Source organism: Agelaius phoeniceus, unplaced genomic scaffold (genome assembly GCF_051311805.1).
Source record: "Agelaius phoeniceus isolate bAgePho1 unplaced genomic scaffold, bAgePho1.hap1 Scaffold_105, whole genome shotgun sequence".
In the NCBI taxonomy this organism is placed as follows: domain Eukaryota; kingdom Metazoa; phylum Chordata; class Aves; order Passeriformes; family Icteridae; genus Agelaius; species Agelaius phoeniceus.
This window is the reverse complement of record NW_027509873.1, coordinates 2966343-2985307: the sequence shown is the minus strand read 5'-3', so window position 1 is coordinate 2985307 and position 18965 is coordinate 2966343.

Genomic DNA, 18965 nt, shown 5'->3' with positions numbered 1-18965 from the left:
GCTGCAGCAGAGGAAGCTTCATCTGGCACCGAGAGCTGCAGGAACAGTTCCCAGGAGCCCCAGGAGCCTGGTAAGGACAGAGCCCACACTGATTTAGAGAGCTGTGAGATGGCTGCTCTGAGCAGGGTTGGTGCTTCCTGGTGCCTTGAGTTCAAATCCTGCACTGGCACAACCTCCCTGAGCCCTGCCCTCCACGCTTCTCCAGAGGCTCTGACACTGAGTCCTCTGCTGTGGCAAGAGAGCAGGGAATAAACCCGACCTTGTGGGAGTTGTGTCACCAAGTCGGGTGTCCCAGTTTTGTGCTGAAGTGGGTGGATAAATTTGCTGCAGGGTGCCAGGGGAGGCCAGGCTGAGCGACTCTTGAAGGAACAGGGGGAAAAAAGAGCAAAAAGTCAGGGTAGAAGTCCAAATCACTGACTAAATGTAATACCAGTCTGCTGGTATTGGGCCTGACCCACAAGAAAAACAAGGAGCACAACATCAGAGGCCAACCAATAGAAAAATCACAGTAACTCCAGTATCAGAAGGAAAAGCTTGAATGCCCCTTATTAGGGAGGCCTAAGAGGAGAGAGGGAGCACTGTGGATCCATTCCTTAGCCAAGCTGGTGCAGCCTGCAGGCCTCGTAGGGAGCTCTGTCCCTCCCAGCCCTTCCTGCCAGAGCTGATGGTCGAGTTGGAGCAGCTGCTGCTGACTGCAGAGGGCAGTTTGTAGATGCCAGGTAATGGAGCTGGTTCATGACTCAGCTCCCAGCACCTTCAGCTTCAGCCATTTCAGTGAGGGCTGAGGTCTCTCTGTCAGCACAGAGAAAGAACAAGGCTGGGCTTCCTTGTGGCAGCTGGGACTGTCTGTGTTTCAAGCTCTCCTGGGTGCCCTTTGCACTGCGGGGGCTGAGACTTTATCAAGATACTTCAGTGTTTTGAAACACACTTTTGAACACTTGGAATGGTCCCTGTTCTTTTAAGGGCAGATTGCTTCAAATTGCCAAGTGAGAGTCTGCCTTTCAGGCCATCTTTGACAGCCCCTGGTCGAAGGACAATTGCTGCCCAAGGGAAAGGTGCAGAAGGGCCAATATTGACTGAGCGTTGCCTTTGCTTCCCAGATGCCATCTGACCAACATCTCCAGGAGGGCTGCCCTGCATGGCAGGAAGAGACAGGGGAGAGCCTGTGACCATCGGGCAGGTAGAACTCCTCTGTTTGTAGATATGTTTATAGATTTCTATGGTTCTATTTATTAGTGGTTAGAGTTCCATTTATAGATGATAGTGTTCTATTTATATGGATATATATTGATAGATCTGTATAGTTAAATGTGGATATGTATATAGTTATAGATGTGATATAATTATATTTTATTATATATTTACATGTATAGATTTTCAGAGTTAGATTTTTATATGTGTAAAATATTTATATATATATATACATATGTATGAAATTACATTTATGAATGTGTATAGTTATCTAGTAAGAGGAATAGGAATGTTTAGATGGAGAGATGGATGGATAGATTGCTGTTTGTGTAGGCCTAGGCTGCATTTTTAGCTCTTTCCCCCCTCGGCTGCCTTTTTCACCTCTTGCTTTTGCCCCGGTGCCCCCTGTGTCCCCTGTCCCTGTGCTGGGTCCGAGCTGGCGGCCGGGCCGGGCGGAGCAGCACTTCCAGCCCCGGCTGTCCCTGGAGCGGTGGGAGCTGCCGCTGGCCCCAGGCACTGTCCCCTGAGGAGCTGCTGAAGGACGGTGAGACAGAGGGGGCTCAGGGGGCGCTGAAGGGACGGTGACCCTGAGCTGCTGCTGGGGCTGAGGGCTGTGGGGCAGCCGAGGGCCATGGTGGCACTGAGGTGACAGGCAAGTGGCACAGGCTGGCAGGGTGGTGGGTCTCAGGGGACGGGATGGGTCAGAAGGGACTGAGGGGGGTGAGAGGACTGGGAGGGGCTGAAGAAACTGAAGGGGGCTGGGGCTTCACCGAGAGCATGGCGGGGCTGAGGGGATGGAGGGGGCCAGCAGGGAGCACAGAGGGCTCCGGGACTGCAGCTCTGCCAGGCCTTGGAAGCAATTCCAGAGCCTCCACTTTTGCCACAGCTGCCATGAAGACCTTGAGGACAGCCGGAGACTGACGGGAGCCAGCAGGGAGGAGCTGAAGGCCAGCAGCAAGAGCAGTGAACGGGGACCTGCTGCTGCCAGCCTGGAGAGAGCCCGGGTGAGGCCACAGGCCCGGGGAGGCAGGTGGGGCTGAGGGTGCCGTGGGCTGTGGCCGTGGGCACTGCCCGGCGGGGCAGGAGCGGGCCCTGCCCGTGCTGGGGCTGCTCAGCGCAGCTGCCCCGGCCGGCACAGGGGCTGTCCTTGGGCAAGGCAGCTGTGCCGGCAGGGCCGGGAGCTGTGCCGGCTCTGCCGGGCTGCCGGGGCTGCGGGACAGTCCCGCCGCGGCTGCGCTCACCACAGCCTGGCCCGCTCGGCTGCTTTCTCTTTCTGACCCCCCTGGGAGGCTCTGACATTTCCTCTTCTCTGATGGAAGTGCAGCTGCTGCCAAGGGAAACGTCCCCATACTCACTCCGTGTTCCCTTTGCTTGCCAGGTGTTCCATCTGCTGTCGCTGTCCAGGAGAGCTGCTCTGCACGGGAGGAGGAGACCGAGCGAGAGGCTTTGAAGATGGGGCAGCTGGGGTCCCTCTGCTTCGAGTCCTGTTTAAAGATATACGGACTTGAACGTAGCTATGGTTTATTATATGTGTATTTCCATATGTGGGTTGCTATTTGTATGTGTTTATTTCCATGTGTATATTCTTATATTTATGTATATTTATTTTGTTATGAATGTATGCTATGTGTATATAAATATATATTTGAAATTACATATATGTGTATAAATTTATCTATGTAGACATGGATATTGTTATATCTGTGTTAATTTCTGTTTCCTGTGGGTAATGTTGTGTAGGTATCTCTTTTGATACAATTTTCGTTATATTGCTTTTAAGATAGGAATATTGGTAATTGTATAGGTATATAAGTCTATTTTTAAATGCATACTTATCTGTTACTGGATGTAATTCCATTTACATATCTATGGAGATATTTTTGTATTCCTAGATGGGCTTAATCCTTGTAGTAATATGTAATAAATTAAGTTGTTAAACACCTAATTGATCTTTGTGTATAGTGCGTTGTTGTGGAGGTTGGCAATAAATTAACTGAAGTTGGTATTTGTATATTATTACATAGAAAGGTTGTAATAATAGAATAAATTCCTGTTTTTAACCTAAATTGAGATTTGTATAGTTCTGTATTGTTGGCATGGGTGTAGCACTTTGTAATAAATGACATTTTTCAGCTGAAATTGATTCTCTTGTATTTGTGGATCAGCAGTGTGGCTGTAGCAATCTGCAAGAAATGCCATTTGTCAGCTGCGATGGGTGTTGTGTGATTTGTGCTACCCAAAGCCATGAGCAGATGGAAATGCTGGAGGATTTTGGCCATGCAAGTCTCCGGCCATGCCCAGCACATGCCCCACCTGCACTCAGGCTGGGCAGGGGAAGCGCAGATTTGGGCTGGCAGCAGAGCCCCACCTTGGCTCAGAACTCGCTGCAGAGGCCTGCTGAGAAAATTCCGGGGCTCCACTGAGAGCAGAACTCCAAGCAGGAGCAACCCTGGCAGGAGAAATCATTCACAATGAAAAAAGAGAGAAAATGTGGCCAAGCAGATGTGGGGATACTCTGTGAGGCTGATAAAATGCTCTGAATCACCCCTGCCTGGGCACGTCTTCTGCAAAAATGTTTTGTTAAAAACTGAACACCTCCCATGAAATACAGATTGCACTTTCCCCTTCACTTACCTTGCTGTGTGAATGGAGACACTCTCTCCTTAGCACTGAGAATTTTTGCCCTTCAGCACCTCACATTTAATCAAAGATGGTGTACTACCACTTGGCACCATCAATGAAAACAGCCCTGCCCTCGTGGCAGCATTTGCAAAGTCTTCCCTCCTCCTGTCCCCACATCTGAAAGACGGAACCATCCCCTTCTGTCCCAACTGTGCCTGAGCTGAGTGAGGGCTCCAGGAGCTCAGGAGGCTGCAAGAGCACCGCACAGGGGAAGGTTTTGCAAAGCTTCCTAAGCACCAGTAACCTCTGGGTTTGCCAGTCTTCCCCTGCAATATTGTCCTACTCAAGAATGATCCTGGAGGACACTGTGCCTCCAGCTTACTCAAGTGAAGTTTGTTTTCTTCAAGGCTTGAATAGAAGAAAATGAAAATTGTGGTTTTTAGAGTGAAATTTGGGGGTTGGTGCGGCTGGGTTTGCTCCACTATTTGCTGTGGAAAGTAGGGTAAAAGCTTTAAATTCCCAGCAGAAGCTGACTACCAGCCCACACAGAGCTGAATGAGGCCCAGGTGGGCTTGCTGCATGCTGGGCCAAGGGAAAAGCTGGAACAAAGTCCCCTTTTATTGCAGATGGAGTGTGTACTGGTGTCTCCAGGGCTGTCTGTGGTAAGACACGGCAATCCAGCCAGAAACTGTGGATAGGAGAGTTCCAACAGCAACCTGCTTCTCCAGGGTGAGGGACGAGGCCAGCCCAAAAGCCTGGAAGGTGCTCTGGGCACTGGAGAAGGCCAGGCTGTCCTTGTGCAGGGACGGCCTCCAAAGGGCACCTCACACCTTGTGCTGCTGACCAAGGGCAGCTGGTGGCCTTCCACAAAATGCTTCTTTTGTCCAGCTCTTGGAAAAGTTCCAGCCAGCAACAATTCCTGCTGCTCACACCAGCCCTTTCCAAGCAGGAGGAATTCCAGCAGCAGCCTGACAGCTTAGTGGCAGGAGAATAAAATCCTCAGCTGAGCGTTATCAACTCTCTGTCAGAAGCCACATCCTCAGCCCCTCATCTCCTCCAGTTGTCTCAGATGTGAAGGAAGCAGCAGGAAATCTCTGATCCTGGAAGGGAAAGCAGAAGGAGGAGAGGCAGTGGCTGGTCCCTGGGGCCTTGGGAGCAGTGAGAGCCATCCAAAACAGGATCTCTGCTGGGCTGTGGAGATAAGAGTGACCAACCAGCAATGCTCTGTGCGAGACTGGAGCCAGATTACCAGAAGCAGTTACACTGATTATTGAGCTCCACAATTAGAAATGCACAACACCCACTTAGGTGACTTAATCTGGCCATGATCTTTAGCTGCAATGCCAAAATCTCATCAAATATGTTGCTATCCTTTAAACAAGGAAGGAGAGCACAAATACCAACAATTCTCATCAGCCTTCTGGCTTGGAAAGACCATTTAATTTATGCTCCCTTAGCTGTCAGCCTAAACTCTGCTGTGCAAACCTTAGGTCTCTGTTGGACCTCATAAACTTCTTGAGCATCAACTTAGGTGCAAACCTGCTACAAAACCCTTCAGGCACCACACTGATTTAGAGTGGCAGGACTTCACTGTTCCAGCAGAGAATTTTATTCACTTGCTCCTGGAAGTCATTTCCAGAGTGGAAGTGAAATCAGTGCCTTGCTATCTGGATGTGATAGGATTTTCCTCCTGTCCCAAGAGACAACAGGGGAAAAGATTTGTTCCTATTATACCATTACATCTAAATCTTTGGTTTGAGAGCAAACGGAAAACGTTCCTTTAAGAAGTAAGTTCTGCCTGGGCTTTTTGGCATGAGGACAAACTGGGGTGTGCTGGCAGGAGCAGCACTGTCCCTGTGGGTGCACACCCCCTGAAGGATGAACAGGCTGCTCCACACCTGCAGCATGAAAAGCCACCGTGCCATTAACTCGATGCAAACTAAACACAAGTGACACAGCTTTGCATCCTCAGCAAGGACTTGCCTCTGCAGAGATGTTATTGACAGACTCAGCTCTTGTGTGCAAGTGCTGTTAAATTGTCACACAAATCAACCACCCTCCCTCTCTTGTCCTTCTTGGCGTCCGGCTGCTGAGCTGCTGCTGAGAAAGAAGAGGCAGAGTCCTTCAGGGCAAACGGGGACTTTGCAATGGGCAGAAACTTCCTCCTTCCTTTTGTTTTCAGTGACAACAGAGGGGTTTGTCTTCAGTGCCTGTGTCAGCAGGGAAATTGTGCCTGCCCGTCACACCTAGGATCTGAACAACCTGGATTTTTATTGGTGGAAAACCCACAGTGACCTGACCTTCTTCAGGAATATGGAGAGAAGAGTCAAAAGGGATTCCTGGAATGTTGCAATAAGCAGATAGTGGTCTTAAACATATATAGATAAAAAGGCATAAAAGCTCATAAAAGCATATGGAACCGATGTAAACCTAATAAAAAGAAGCATTTTATTGTAGTAAAGAGTGAGGGTTGCAGACCACAGTGTGAGAAATAGCTACTCACTTTTCATAGTTTAGGAAGGTTTATTAAACCTTATCAAAAATACAACAGAAAACTGAATAAAGAAAAAAGGTTACAGCACCAGCAGCAAAAGATTTTCCTCGCCATGTGCTCAGCCCCCTCGCGCTGGAGGCTTTCCCTTTTGAACCCTTTAAGCCCTCCCAAAGTTCTGTCCATCAACCCCTTCTTCGCTGTCCAGTGGTGGAGATCTCTTCCTCAAATTCTGATTGGGGCTCAGGTGTCGCCATAGTGACAAGCCAGCCCTCCCAGATGTCCCAGCCCCAGTTTTCCCTGGATAACCAGGGCATGGGGTGCAGCATAACTATAAATCTATAAAACTTTCCTTAAGTTATATACATGATATTTGTCTATTAATTGTGAGAGTCAATCATCACATTACTCATCTATCACAACAGGAAAGGAAGTTTCTGGTGGGAGGAACACTGGTTTTCAAGGTAGGACCAGCTGTTGAGGTTTGATTTGTTCCCTCTTTCAGATTACAAGGAAGTCATGGTGTTCCAGAGTAGAAGCTGGTGCCAAAAGTTTGAGAACAGGGTGTGATAAGATCACCAGAGTATTTTATCTGTATCTAGTGTTATAAGTTGCGGTGAGGAACCAATCATGGACAAGTGAGTCCAAATAAAGTGTAATTTATTAATTGATAGAGCAAGCGATAACAGGCAAATTACAGCACTGGGTGAAGCCAACAAAAGGCTTGCACCCACCGGGAGCACTGGGTGTAGCCGGGGAGTCACCGCTCCACCATCGGCCCACACCGCCCGGCAGTTCAGTCCTCCTTTTTATCTGTTGTTGTTGGGTGTCCTTCCAGTGTTCTCTGCGTCTGTGCTGAGAGTTGCTAGGGGGTCTTATTCTGCCTTCTGGTGGTCGTCTGGACGAAGGCTCCCGTCCTCTTCCTCAAGGTCTTACAATAGCCTTTACCATATATAGGCACATAGCTACAAATAGTTACACATTGCTTATTTAGCCTTTCAACATATTAGCTTCTGACATTTTGCGGTTTAAGCCTGTGGTGGTTTGACAGGAAATGTGTTTTTTGGGATGCTGTGTTTTTGGCCAATGGATATTCAGGCTTTAATATTGGCATTTAACCTGGCCATTGGGACATGGACACGCCTCTGAGAACACGGGGTTAAAAGCAGAGCTCTCCCCTGGGAGGGTTCTCTTGGGTTTCCGGCGGGAAAGAGTTCGGGTCTCTCCCCCGGCCCAGCTGCTGGCTGGGCAGGGGGAGGGGAAAGCCATGTGGCCAAGAGAGGTAGGCCTGAGCCCCGGGGTGGAAGGGTGGAAGGAAGAGAGAAAGAGAGAGAGAGACACCGGGAGCCATCGGGCAGCCCCCCCTGAGAGACACAGAGAGAGGGAGAAAGAGCTGCTGCCTGAGACTGTGACCTTGAAGCTTGATAAACATGGGCCTGTGCCGGCAGCACGGCTGGGACAGAGAAGAGGGGGGGGGTTCAGCCGGCTGCTTGTAGGAGCTTTTAACCCCTTTTTGGAGAATGAGAACTTTACAGAACATTGACCTTTCCTAGAAGATAGAGTGGAAGATCAAAAAGGAAATGGGCCGGTGTGAGAGAGGTCTGGGCAAGCGAGAGATAGTAGAAGAGTAGAGAAGAATCCTAGTGGGAAGAGATGATGGAGTGGCTTTTGCTGGACTCTTTTTGTATAGCCATGGACAGAACCAAGAGGGTTCAGGGTTGATGCCCCTCGGCCCCAGGGGGTGGAAAAATATGGGGGGGACAGCTGTCCCAAAGGAGAGATTGTGGGGACAGGTGTCCCAGAAGAGAGATGACGGCCTCAGAACCAAGAGGGTTCAGTGTTGATGCCCCTCGGCCCCAGGGGGTGAAAAATATGGGGGGGACAGGTGTCCCAAAGGAGAGATTGTGGGGACAGGTGTCCCAAAGGAGAGACTGTGCCTTTTTTGGATCGGGACAGAGCATCCTTAAAAGACAACCCTAGAAGCAGTTCTGGTCCGTGTTCAGTGGTCAGAGCACTGGACATGAAAAGGAAGAAGTCACGACGGCAGATGTACTCCGGGCGGTGCCACAAGTGACACAGGAACACATGAGGCTTCGATTGTGTTTCCAGGGGAAGCCCATGGCACAAGAAGGACTCCTCTCCTCTTGATGAACTGAGGATTGATTGTTTGAAGGGTGGTGCTGGACCGAGAGTTGGTGATTTGAGAAACAAATGTATTGTGTTAGAAATTTGGTGGGGGGAGGAGGAAATGCATTTGTGAAGTTTTCATTTTCCCAGTGTGTGTGTTTCATTTTATCTGTAGTTGTAGAGTAGTTAATAAAGTTCTAGTTCTTTTTTTTCCCTAAGTAAGAGCCTGCTTTGCTTATTCCTGGTCACATCTCACAGCAGAAACCAGGGAGAAGGTATTTTCATGGGGGCACTGGCATTGTGCCAGTGTTAAACCATGACAAAGCCTTATGACAGTTATTTTGCAATATATTAGCCCATTATATTCATCTTGCAACATATTAGCTGGTTACATCTATCCTTGCAGTTTTTCTATTATTGGCTTTTCCCCTTTTTTTAGTCTTTTTAGCAACTTGATGAACTAACTAAGAACATTAACTCATTACATCTGGGACACTTTTCAAAAGGTTCTCTTTGTGGTCAGCCTTGCTGTGAACTCTGTCCAAATTCAGGATCTTCAGTTCTTCAGCTCCTGGCTAGAATCCAATTCTGTGGTCACTTGTGTGGTGACCATCAATGCCACACACTCGGGGTTTACCCAGTGTAGCAGTGCTCCTCTGGGGTTTCACCAAATGAGGAATTCTTCAGTCACTCGAGGTCACAAATCACAAATTGTGACGGTGTTCGCAGGGGTCTTAGGATGAGGGAAGAGACGAAGATCTGACTCCATGTTTCAGAAGGCTTGATTTATTATTTTATGATATATATGATATTAAAACTATACTAAAAGAATAGAAGAAAGGATTTCATCAGAAGGCTAGCTGAGAATAGAAAAGAAATGGATTGAATAACAAAGGCTTGTGTCTCAGACAGAGAGTCTGAGCCAGCTGACTGTGATGGCCATTAATTAGAAACAACCACATGAGACCAATCACAGATGCACCTGTTGCATTCCACAGCAGCAGATAACCATTGTTTACATTTTGTTCCTGAGGCCTCTCAGCTTCTCAGGAGAAAAAAATCCTAAGGAAAGGATTTTTCATAAAATGTCCCTGTGACAGGGATGCAATTCAGGTTTGGTACAGAAAATACTTCTTCCCTGTCAGGGTGGTGAAGTCCTGGCACAGGTTGCTCAGACAAGCATAGTAAATAAAGTTTCAGAATTCTTCCTTTCTGTCCCATTCCTATTCCCTAAGTCCAGGTTTGGTTTCCAGAGTGCCACCTTCTCGGCTGGTTGCCATTTGTGTCCTGCTTTCTCTCCTGCCTTCCTTTGTCTGCTCCTTTTCCCTTCCAGTGTCTCTCTTTACCTGTGGCAGCTCCCAGCCAAAGACCCTCCCCTGATTTTTCTTTTTTTTCCTTCCCAATCCAGGTTCTCAGACAGCCCTGGATGAAGTTATGGAGGCTGGCAGTGAAATGTCTTTGTAAGATCTCGCTCCGTTTGTGTCTTGGCCCCTTCAGAATTTTGCCTTGAAGGGCAGGACCATCTTTTCCTCGCTGGCAGCTGGAATTGCAGCCCATTGCAGTGTGTGCCAGAGCTGTCAGAGGGCAATTGCTGAGGCTGCCAGGGTGCTGCTCCTGCCGTGCCTCCCAAGGGAGCTGTGCAGGGGCAGGGTCAAGCTCCAGCAGCTGGCTGGGCTCCCTGAGCAGACAGCAAAGGCGGCTTTGCTGCACATTCTGCAGCTGGAAGCAGAGGGAAGAAGGGAAGGGAGTCCCTGACAGAATGCTGGAATGCTTGTGGCTGGAAGGAACCTACCCATGCTTCCATCCAGGCTTAAGGTGCCATGAGGGAGAGGCGCCTCTGCCCCAGTGAAGGCACAAATGAGACCACAGGAGAACAAAACCAGATTGTTTTGGACATGGATTTTATTGAACAAGAAATGGGAGCTAGGGAGATCGAAGTACGAAAGAGAGAGAGAGCTCAGAGGATGATCAGTTGGAAGTAGATACTTTTTAAGGTCCTTTCCTGCATTCTGGGATTCTAGAAGACATGTAGATGTGCATTTTGATTTAATATCCTTCATCTTATTATTATTTCTTCTTTCTCTTCTTCTTTCTCGTCTTCTTCTTCCCGTTCTTCTTCTTCTTAATTGCTGCTAGTATTCTTTCTTCTTCTTTAAAATATTCTTCTTCTTCTCCTTCTAAGTAATCTTATTCACTTGTTATGCTTACTTACTATGTCATTCTTATTTTTTTAATATTCTGATATTAATTACTAGTTGTTCATCTTCATCTTATTCCTATTCTCATTCTTATTATTCTTACTAAATTTACTACTACTATTTCTTCTTCTTCATCTTCTTATTCCTATTCTTTTTTTTAATTTTTAAAATACTTTTCATCTAAGTTTTTTTTCTTTTTTGTTTTTTCTACTACTATTTCTTAAACTCAACTTTAATTTGTTTTGGAGGAATGGTGTGAATCAAAGTCCTCCAGTCAAATCCATGGAGCAACAGCTCCCATCTGTGCCCATTCTTCAGGGATATAATCCAAAAGGACCAGGGTGGAATCCTTTCAAGATGAGAGGAAATGGCCTTTGATGGCACCAGGGGAGGTTTGGATTCAATATCAGAAGGAATTTTTCTCTGACAGAGGGGTGAGGCATTGGAAGAAGCTGCCCAAGGAGGCGGTGGAGTCGCTGTCTCTGAGGCATTGAGGAGTTGTGAGGATGTGGCCCTTGGGGACGTGGTTTTGCAGTGGTGATGGTGCTGCCAGGGTGCCAGTGGCACTGGGTGAGCATCAGGGTCTCCTCCCACCTCGATGACTCTGGGATTCCCTGCTGAGCGCTCTGGCACCAATCGTGTGCCACGCGTGCTGTTTAGGGCTGGCCCCAGCAGTGACTGTGGGTGCTGGGGAGATGCTCCAGGTTGGCCGGGGCAGCTGAGGCTGCGGGGCCATGTCCAGGCCGAGGCCGCCCGTGTGGCTCCCTGGGGCCCCGCGCAGGGAGCAGCCGCCATCGGCCGGCCCGGGCTGGGCAGGGCCACAGGCGCTGCTCCTGCAGCTGCCGCGCCAGGCAGGGCCAGCAGAGCAGCGCCCGCAGCGCCCGCAGCGCCCGCCTGAGGCGGCCGGGCCGTTTGCCTGGGGCAGCCGCTGCTGCCTGCGGGCCTGCGCTCCCGGCTGGCCAGCTGAGGCGCCGCCAGGGCTCTGCGGGGCAGGCCCCGCGCTCTGTGGCCCTGCCTCGGGCCCCTGCTGGCCCACGGAGCCTTCGCTGCACAGCCAGGGAAGCGAGGCACACAGGGACTCCGCTGCCTGCCCCTCAACCCAGACCTGCTGAGGGACGGGCAGTGGCAGCCCATCTGCCGCCCGACCTGCCAGCCTTTGGGCCCTGCCTTCGCCTTTATACAGCTCCTGGACGTAGACTTCATGCCAGCTGTCGTCCTCCTCTTCCTCCCACAGCAAGGGAGTGGGCCCGAAGCTGAAGAGGCTGTTACCTTCACAGCAGTCCTGTGGCAGGTCTGTGCTGCTGCTGTCTTCCTCCATGGAATCGTCTCGGAGTTCTCTGAGCTCTGGTTCGCTGCAGTCTTCCCAGCTGGAGAGGTCTTGGGAGCTGCTGAACTCTCCTTGGGACAGCTCTGGCTCTGCCTCACCTTGGCACTCTTGGGACAGCTCAGTCTGGCTGTAGGATTCCCAGTCTTCATCACTGCCAGCTGAGGTGCCCTCCTCACTCTCCTTCTCTGCCAGCACTGAGCCCTGCTCTGCCTCTTCCAGCTGCTCACTGGGGCTTTGGGTTCCCAGTGGGCTGGGTGAGGGGCTGGGGGGCAGCAGGGGCTGTCTGGAGCAGGGACTGGGCTCTGTGTCCCTGCTGATGGCACCTCCTCCCTGGGGGCAGGAGAATGTGCCTGCTTCTCCCGGCTGTTCACACTTCCTTCCCCTCGCTGGCTCAGCTCTGGCTCAGTCACCTCCTTTTCCATTGGGGGCAGCTCCTGGACTGTTGCCCTTTGTTGCCACTGGCAGGGCTGTTGCTGTGCCCCATCTCCCCACAGCACCCTCACAGCCGCCTTCCACTGGTGCAGCTTGTGGGCACTCCTTGCTCTGCGTGGGGACGCTTCCTTCGCTGCCATTGCTGGCACGGACTGGGAGAATTCACAGCTTGTGGCCTCTTCCCTCAGGCCAAGCTCTCGGGCCCCAACATCTCCCCACTTGTCATCGACTCGGGTTTCTTCTCTTCTTCCATGATGACAAAGGGTCTCTCCTCCTGACTTTTGCCACACGCCGGTTCTCATCGTGCCAACGCAAGAAGAGAGGGAGGAGGCCCTGGCTCACAATTCTCGTGAGAGGCTTTTCCCCCCTCTTCCACTACCAGCTCCATCACTTTGCAGAAGAGCTGAATGGAGAGCAGCTGCACGTGGCTGTTGTCCTGGAGGAAAGGAAAAGACCTCAGCACCAAGTATTCCAGGCCCATCAGGGCAGAGGCCCAAAAGTGCACAAGGCACAACATTTCTGGGCAGCGTCCAGTGCCCATGGCTGGGGGCACAGAGCCTTACATTCTCCAAGCGTGGCAGGAGTGGCTCAGCCAGCTTCAGGGTGGTGGCGCTGGGTATCTTGAGGTCTTCCTCCTGGAGCATCTGTGTGAGCACAGAGGATCATGCTCACTGTAATAAGTAGCAATACATTTGTTCATTAATTAAATCAATAGCTAAATAATGATACAATATAAAAGCAATAACTAAATAGCTAAAACCGCTTGATTCTTAAATGTGCAGCCACATATGGTTGCTTGGCTTGCAGGAATCGTATAGTGCTTTGGGAATTCCATGGTAAAGATATACCTTATAAGGAAAAGTTCACCCAGAGGTCACAGAGGAAGGCTGTAACAACAATCCTTAAACTCGCAAGAATTGCTTAGGCTTGCAGGAATCGTATAGTGTTCTGAAAATTCCACTGTCTAGATATGCCTTATAAGGGCAAGTTCACTCAGCGGTTAAAGAGGAAGACTTGGAGCCTTCATCCCATGACCACCAGAAGGCAGAAAAAGACCCCCTAGCAACTGAACGAGCAAGCGCAAAAGACAGACCACGTCATCCCTGGACCTGGGAGAAGAAGGCAATAAAAGGCGAACTTTGGGGATAGGAACGGTGCCAGCCTAGAGGAGACTCCCGGCCGCCCAGCACTGAACTTTGCTTATTCTCACTTGCATAATAATAAAAATAATTATATGGTCCTTAAATCCGGTGGACTCGTTTATCACAGAAGGGACTCTAAAGAGCTTGGAAGCTTCTTCTCAGCAAAGTCCCCAAGAGGCAAGGCCGGGTGGGCAGACTGTGCAAGATGACCCATAGCGGACCCTTGGGAAGGGTAGTAATGATGGCTCTAATTGCTGGTGGAGCTCTGGGGAGCCCAGGAGAGCCGTGCAGTGAGTGCTACCAACCCCTCTATGAGGAGGAAGAAGTGAGCTCCTTGTCTAGAGTCCATCAATTCTAACCCTAATTGTGTTAACCTCTCCCAGTTGGTCCTTTGTCAAGAAGATAAGGGAATGTATTGGATAGCCCAGAATACTGCCACTTTTAGGCAGCAACTCCTGGGACAGTGCCCTGTAGGAGAAGCCTGGTTGCGCTTTGAATGTGATGCTGCTGAAGCAAGCCTGGTAGATCTGGTCAAAGAGAAAGAGATGGTAAAAGCAATAAGAAAACAAGATCATTTAGAGATACCCCGAGGTAAGAACCTTTTCATAGATTCAGAAGAAAGAGTCAGCCACAAACTAAATTTAACCGATTGTCGAGTTTGTACCCAGATGACTGAAATTTGGCCATGGGTAAAGATTAATCTAAGGCTATTAGAAATCTTAAATTGGATACGGAATAACTCAGAATTTAGTATTAAAGGGTCCAACAGGCCAGTCAAAAGAATGGTCTGTAAAAGGTATCTAGCAGTAAAGAACTCTGCTACCTGGTGGGTCTCAGGAGATCCAAATAGATTTTGTTCTGTTGAAAGGAAAGAAAAGAACAAGTGTATCTACCATGAAGCATATGAATTTTATGAATGTATTGAAGAAGGGATAAACCCCTTTTGGAGAATGAAAGACATTTCTAAATATTGGGAGTGTCCAACAGAAGCTAAAAACACATTTTTGGGGAGCCCCCAAACACCTGTTTTTGATCTATAGTACTATAGAATGCACTAAATTGCCGAGAAGCTGGTCTGGCAGCTGCACCGCTAGAATGATAAAACCAGCTTTCTTCTTATTACCCAAAGAAACTGGATCAAGTTTAGGAGTTCCTATACACAATGATTTAAGAGAAACCAAACAGAAGAGGCAAAATGCAATAGAAATTGGGAGAATCCAAGATTCTAAGAGCCAGGTTTGGACCCCAAGAAAAATTATCAAGACTTATGGCCCAGCCACCTGGGCTCAAGATGGGTCCTGGGGTTATTGGGCCCTGATATCCATGTTAAACAGAATCATCAGGCTTCAGGCAGTATTAGAGATGAAGAGAGCAATCATTAGAAACCTCTCGAACAAGATAAAAAACTAGCATGTGTAAGTAACCAGGAACGGACTCCTACACTTGATTCCAGTTGCTGGAATAACCTATGGACTTTCAAAGGAGATTGGTGGAAAAAAGTAGCTTTCTTCACTGTGTGTACACTTGCTGGTTTGCTCTTTTTACTATGCTTACTTCCCTGCTTCATTAAAATGGTAGTATCTGCCAGGCAGACCAACCTAAAGATCTCTAAAAAAGTTAACCTGAAGAAACCAGGAAAGGGAACAAAGTTAAGTAGCCATGATTATCAGAGTGTTCAAGAAATTTATAATCAATACAAAAAATTAAGGAAATTCTGTGCTCATGAGTCAGAAATTGCAAGTTGATGCGAGCTTAAGTTTAAGCCTGATCAAAGAAAAAGAGGGGGGACTGTTATAAATAGAAAAAGCTGCCATTTTTTTTTAAAAGGTGGCAGAGTGAACAGGTTGGACCAGTTGCTGCCAGGGTGGAGTTCTAACTGTTTGTTATTGTAATCACCAGTCCTTTTAGTTACCTACTCCTTTTGTCAGTACCACCCTGCCTGCTGCCAGGTGGATGACATGGCGGGGGGACATGGGAGGGCGTGCAAATGACCTTGGAGCCAGCCTGCCACGGGAAAGCCACCCCTCCAAACTTACCAAAAGACCCCAAAAACAACGAGCCAACACAGAATTAAGAGATCAAAGTGATGTCTGGATGTGAGGAACAAAGCCCAGAGCCTGCAAAGATGCTGAGACCCTTTCTTTGCCCTTGCCCTAGCCAAGGAAGGACCTGAGCTACAGGCAGGACCCTGGGAGTCAAACTGAAAAAGTGAACAAGGGATTATTCCTGATGCTCCCATGAGGACAGAATCCCCAGCTCTGGCCACAGACCAGTGGACAAAGCTGCACTCTTCCTCCTCCTCCAAGTCACCACTGGGAGCAGTGGCAGTGTGAGTGTGAACCCGTCAGCTCTCCCCCCAGAGCTCATCACTTGCAATAAAGGCATTAAAAAGGAGAAAAGTCTCCCGCCTGTGTTTATTTCACAGTGGTGCTCAGGTCACTTTCTCACAGCTGGATTGGAGGTCAGGTGCTGCCATAGTAACAAGCCGACCCTCCCAAGTGCCCCAGCTACTGAGGCCACCCCGTGATAACAATGCAAGGGAGAGGGAAAACATAACTCTACAGCTGCAAAACTTCTCTTAACATATACTTAATATTTGCCCCTTACTTGGGAGAGTCCATGATGGCATTACTGATCTGTAACAAAGATATTGACCCTTGTTCTGTCACTGCAAGATCTGTGAGAAAATAACTTTGACCACTGTTTCCATTTACAAAGACCACATTGAGGACCCAAAAATCTCCCAAGATGGGGTTGGGAGGCCTCACCACATAACCAGGATGTAGAGGCTGATGGCTCTGGGCTCAGTTGTGTGCAGACTGAGGACAGGAGTAGCCTGAAAGGAATTGGAGGGTGGTTCCACAGATGCTGGAGTTTTTCTTCATTGTATGAAACAGGCAGAGAAAGAAAGAATGGCACCAAGGGTGTGAAGTGCCCCTGCCCCAGGCGGCGGGGATTCTACCCAGACAGAGAGCATCGGGTGAGGGGCGAGATTTAACAAAGATTCCACCCCTCCACCCTGTGGGGCGTGGCCCTGCTAGCCCGGGAAAAGACACTCCACCCCATCTGGTCAAAATAGGAATGGCCCCAGAATGTTCTTCCTTTCCTGTGCCCTCATTGCTTTAAATTCTACTGCAGTGTCCCCGCCTTATTTTTTTCCATTGGTTTGCTCCTTGATCCACCCCATTGCAGTCCCCTGCTCCTCCTGCTATTGGACCCTGACCTTAAACTCCACTCCTACCCTGTCATGTAAAACCCATGACCCGACCCCCGCCCCTCATTTCTTGTCTTGTTCCCTGGCACAATAAAGGGTCCTGGATTTTGCTAAAGCCGGACCCGTCCTGTTGCATTCCTGTCCCTGTTGGTCACCGGTGGCTGCCTGAGGTCGGAGACTCCGGGGCTGGGGGAGTTGTTGTGCCCCTCGCTGGGGCAGAATGCAGCACAAGGGCAGCTGGGGAGGCCCAGAGTGGCACCAGGAGAAAGGAATTTCCCTGGCAGGGCAGGGCTGTGGTGCAGCACGTCCCCAGCAGGAGCCTGGAGCAGCCCAAGGCTTTGTGTGGGCAGGCAGGGGCAGGCAGGAGGCAGAGCTGCCAGCAAAGGAAGGGCCCAGCCAGGTGGGGCAGCCGGGGGATGCCGAGAGCCTGCAGGGACAGAGGCCAGGGCAGGGACACCGTGGGACAGCCTGGGCTGCACAGGGCACAGGGATGGGCAGCAGCTGCAAGACAGCCCTGCCAGAGCCAACTTGGGCAGCACCTTGGCCATGGCTGCTGGCCCTGGGCCTGAGCCGTGAGGAGGGGACAAGTGACCCTTGCAGGCCTGGGGCCTCATGGCCTCCTTGTCCCTGCTCAGCAGCCTGGCAGGGGCCGCCCCATGCTCCTGCCCTTGGCATTGCCCATCCCCACATGCCAGTGCCCATCCCAGGAAGAGCCTGAGCAAGGAGGGAGGGACAGGATCTGCCTGGCCAGGGCTGGGGCTCAGGCCTTGGCCCTTTGCATTCCTGAAACACATCCAGGTTTGCTCAGCACCAGAGACACCTTTCCCTTGCTTGTCCCCAGCTGCCATCACTGCCTCCGCTGTTCTGCTCTCCCTGGAACCTGGGGACACTTTCTCAGTCCTGTCCCTCACAGGGTTCTATTTAAAGTACAAGAAACTTCAGTATTTCAATCTCCCTTTGAGTTCTTGAGAAGTCTTTGAGCCCACTCTGAGGGACTGGCTCTGCTGCAAAGAGCACCAAAGCCCCAGAGGGTCATTGAAGTCCTGGTGCTGTGTCTGTGCTGCTGAGCTGGGCTGGGCTCCTGGCCCAGAGGCAGCTCCTGGCAAGGGCAGCAGAGCTGCAGAGAGACAGCTCTGGCCAGGAGCAGCTCCTGTGCACAGCCCAGCAGGGCTGGGGCACTGCCAGGGCCCCTCAGGGACACCAGCAGGGCACAGACAGAGCTCCCAGGGGCTCAGCACTGGCAGGGGCTGTGGGATGTCCCAGAGGGGGCTGTGTCACAGTGGCACCTCTGTGGCTGTGTCACAGAGGCACAGAGCAGCTGGGATGTCAGCAAGGGGCTGTGTGACAGCACAGAGTGGGTTCTGTGAGATCACAGATTGGGCTATGACATCAAAGAGTTAGTTGTGTGAGGTCATTGAGCAGCTACAGCATCATAGAGGAGCATCAGGGAGCAGAATGGGCCCCTGTTATCCAGGAGGAGGCAGTCAGAGAACTGCTGAGCTGCTTGGATGTTCATAGATCCCTGGGAGCAGATGGGATCCACCCCAGGGTGATGAGGGAGCTGGCAGCTGAGCTTGCCAAGCCAGTCTCCATCATTTACCAGCAGTCCTGGCTCCCTAGTGAGGTTCCAGATGACTGGAAGCTGCCCAATGTGACACCCATTCACAACAAGGGTGGGAAGGAGGATCCTGGTAATTATAGGCCAGGCAGCCTGACCTCAGTACCCGGTAAGGCAATGGAACAGTTTCTAGTGAGTGTCATCAGCCAGCACTTCCAGGATGGCCAGGGGATCAGAGCCAGCCAGCAGGGGTTTAGGAGGGGTAGGTCGTGTTTGAGCAAGCTGGTCTCCTTCTATGACCAGGTGAGCCTCCTGGTGGATGCAGGAAAGGCTGTGGGTGTTGTGTGCCTGGACTCCAGCAGGGCCTTTGGCACTGTCTCCCACAGCACACTCCTGGAAAAGCTGCAGCCCAGGGCTGGGACAGGAGCACTCTGTGCTGGGTTCAGAACTGGCTGGCTGGGCCCAGAGAGTGGTGGTGAGCGGTGCTGCATCCAGCTGGGGCCAGGCACCAGTGGTGTCCCTCAGGGCTCTGTGCTGGGGCCAGCTCTGTTCAATATTTCTCTTGACACAATGGATGAGGGGCTTGAGTCTTTCATTAGTAAATCTGCAGATGACACTAAGCTGGGAGCGTGTGTCCATCTCCTGGAAGGTAGGAGGGCTCTG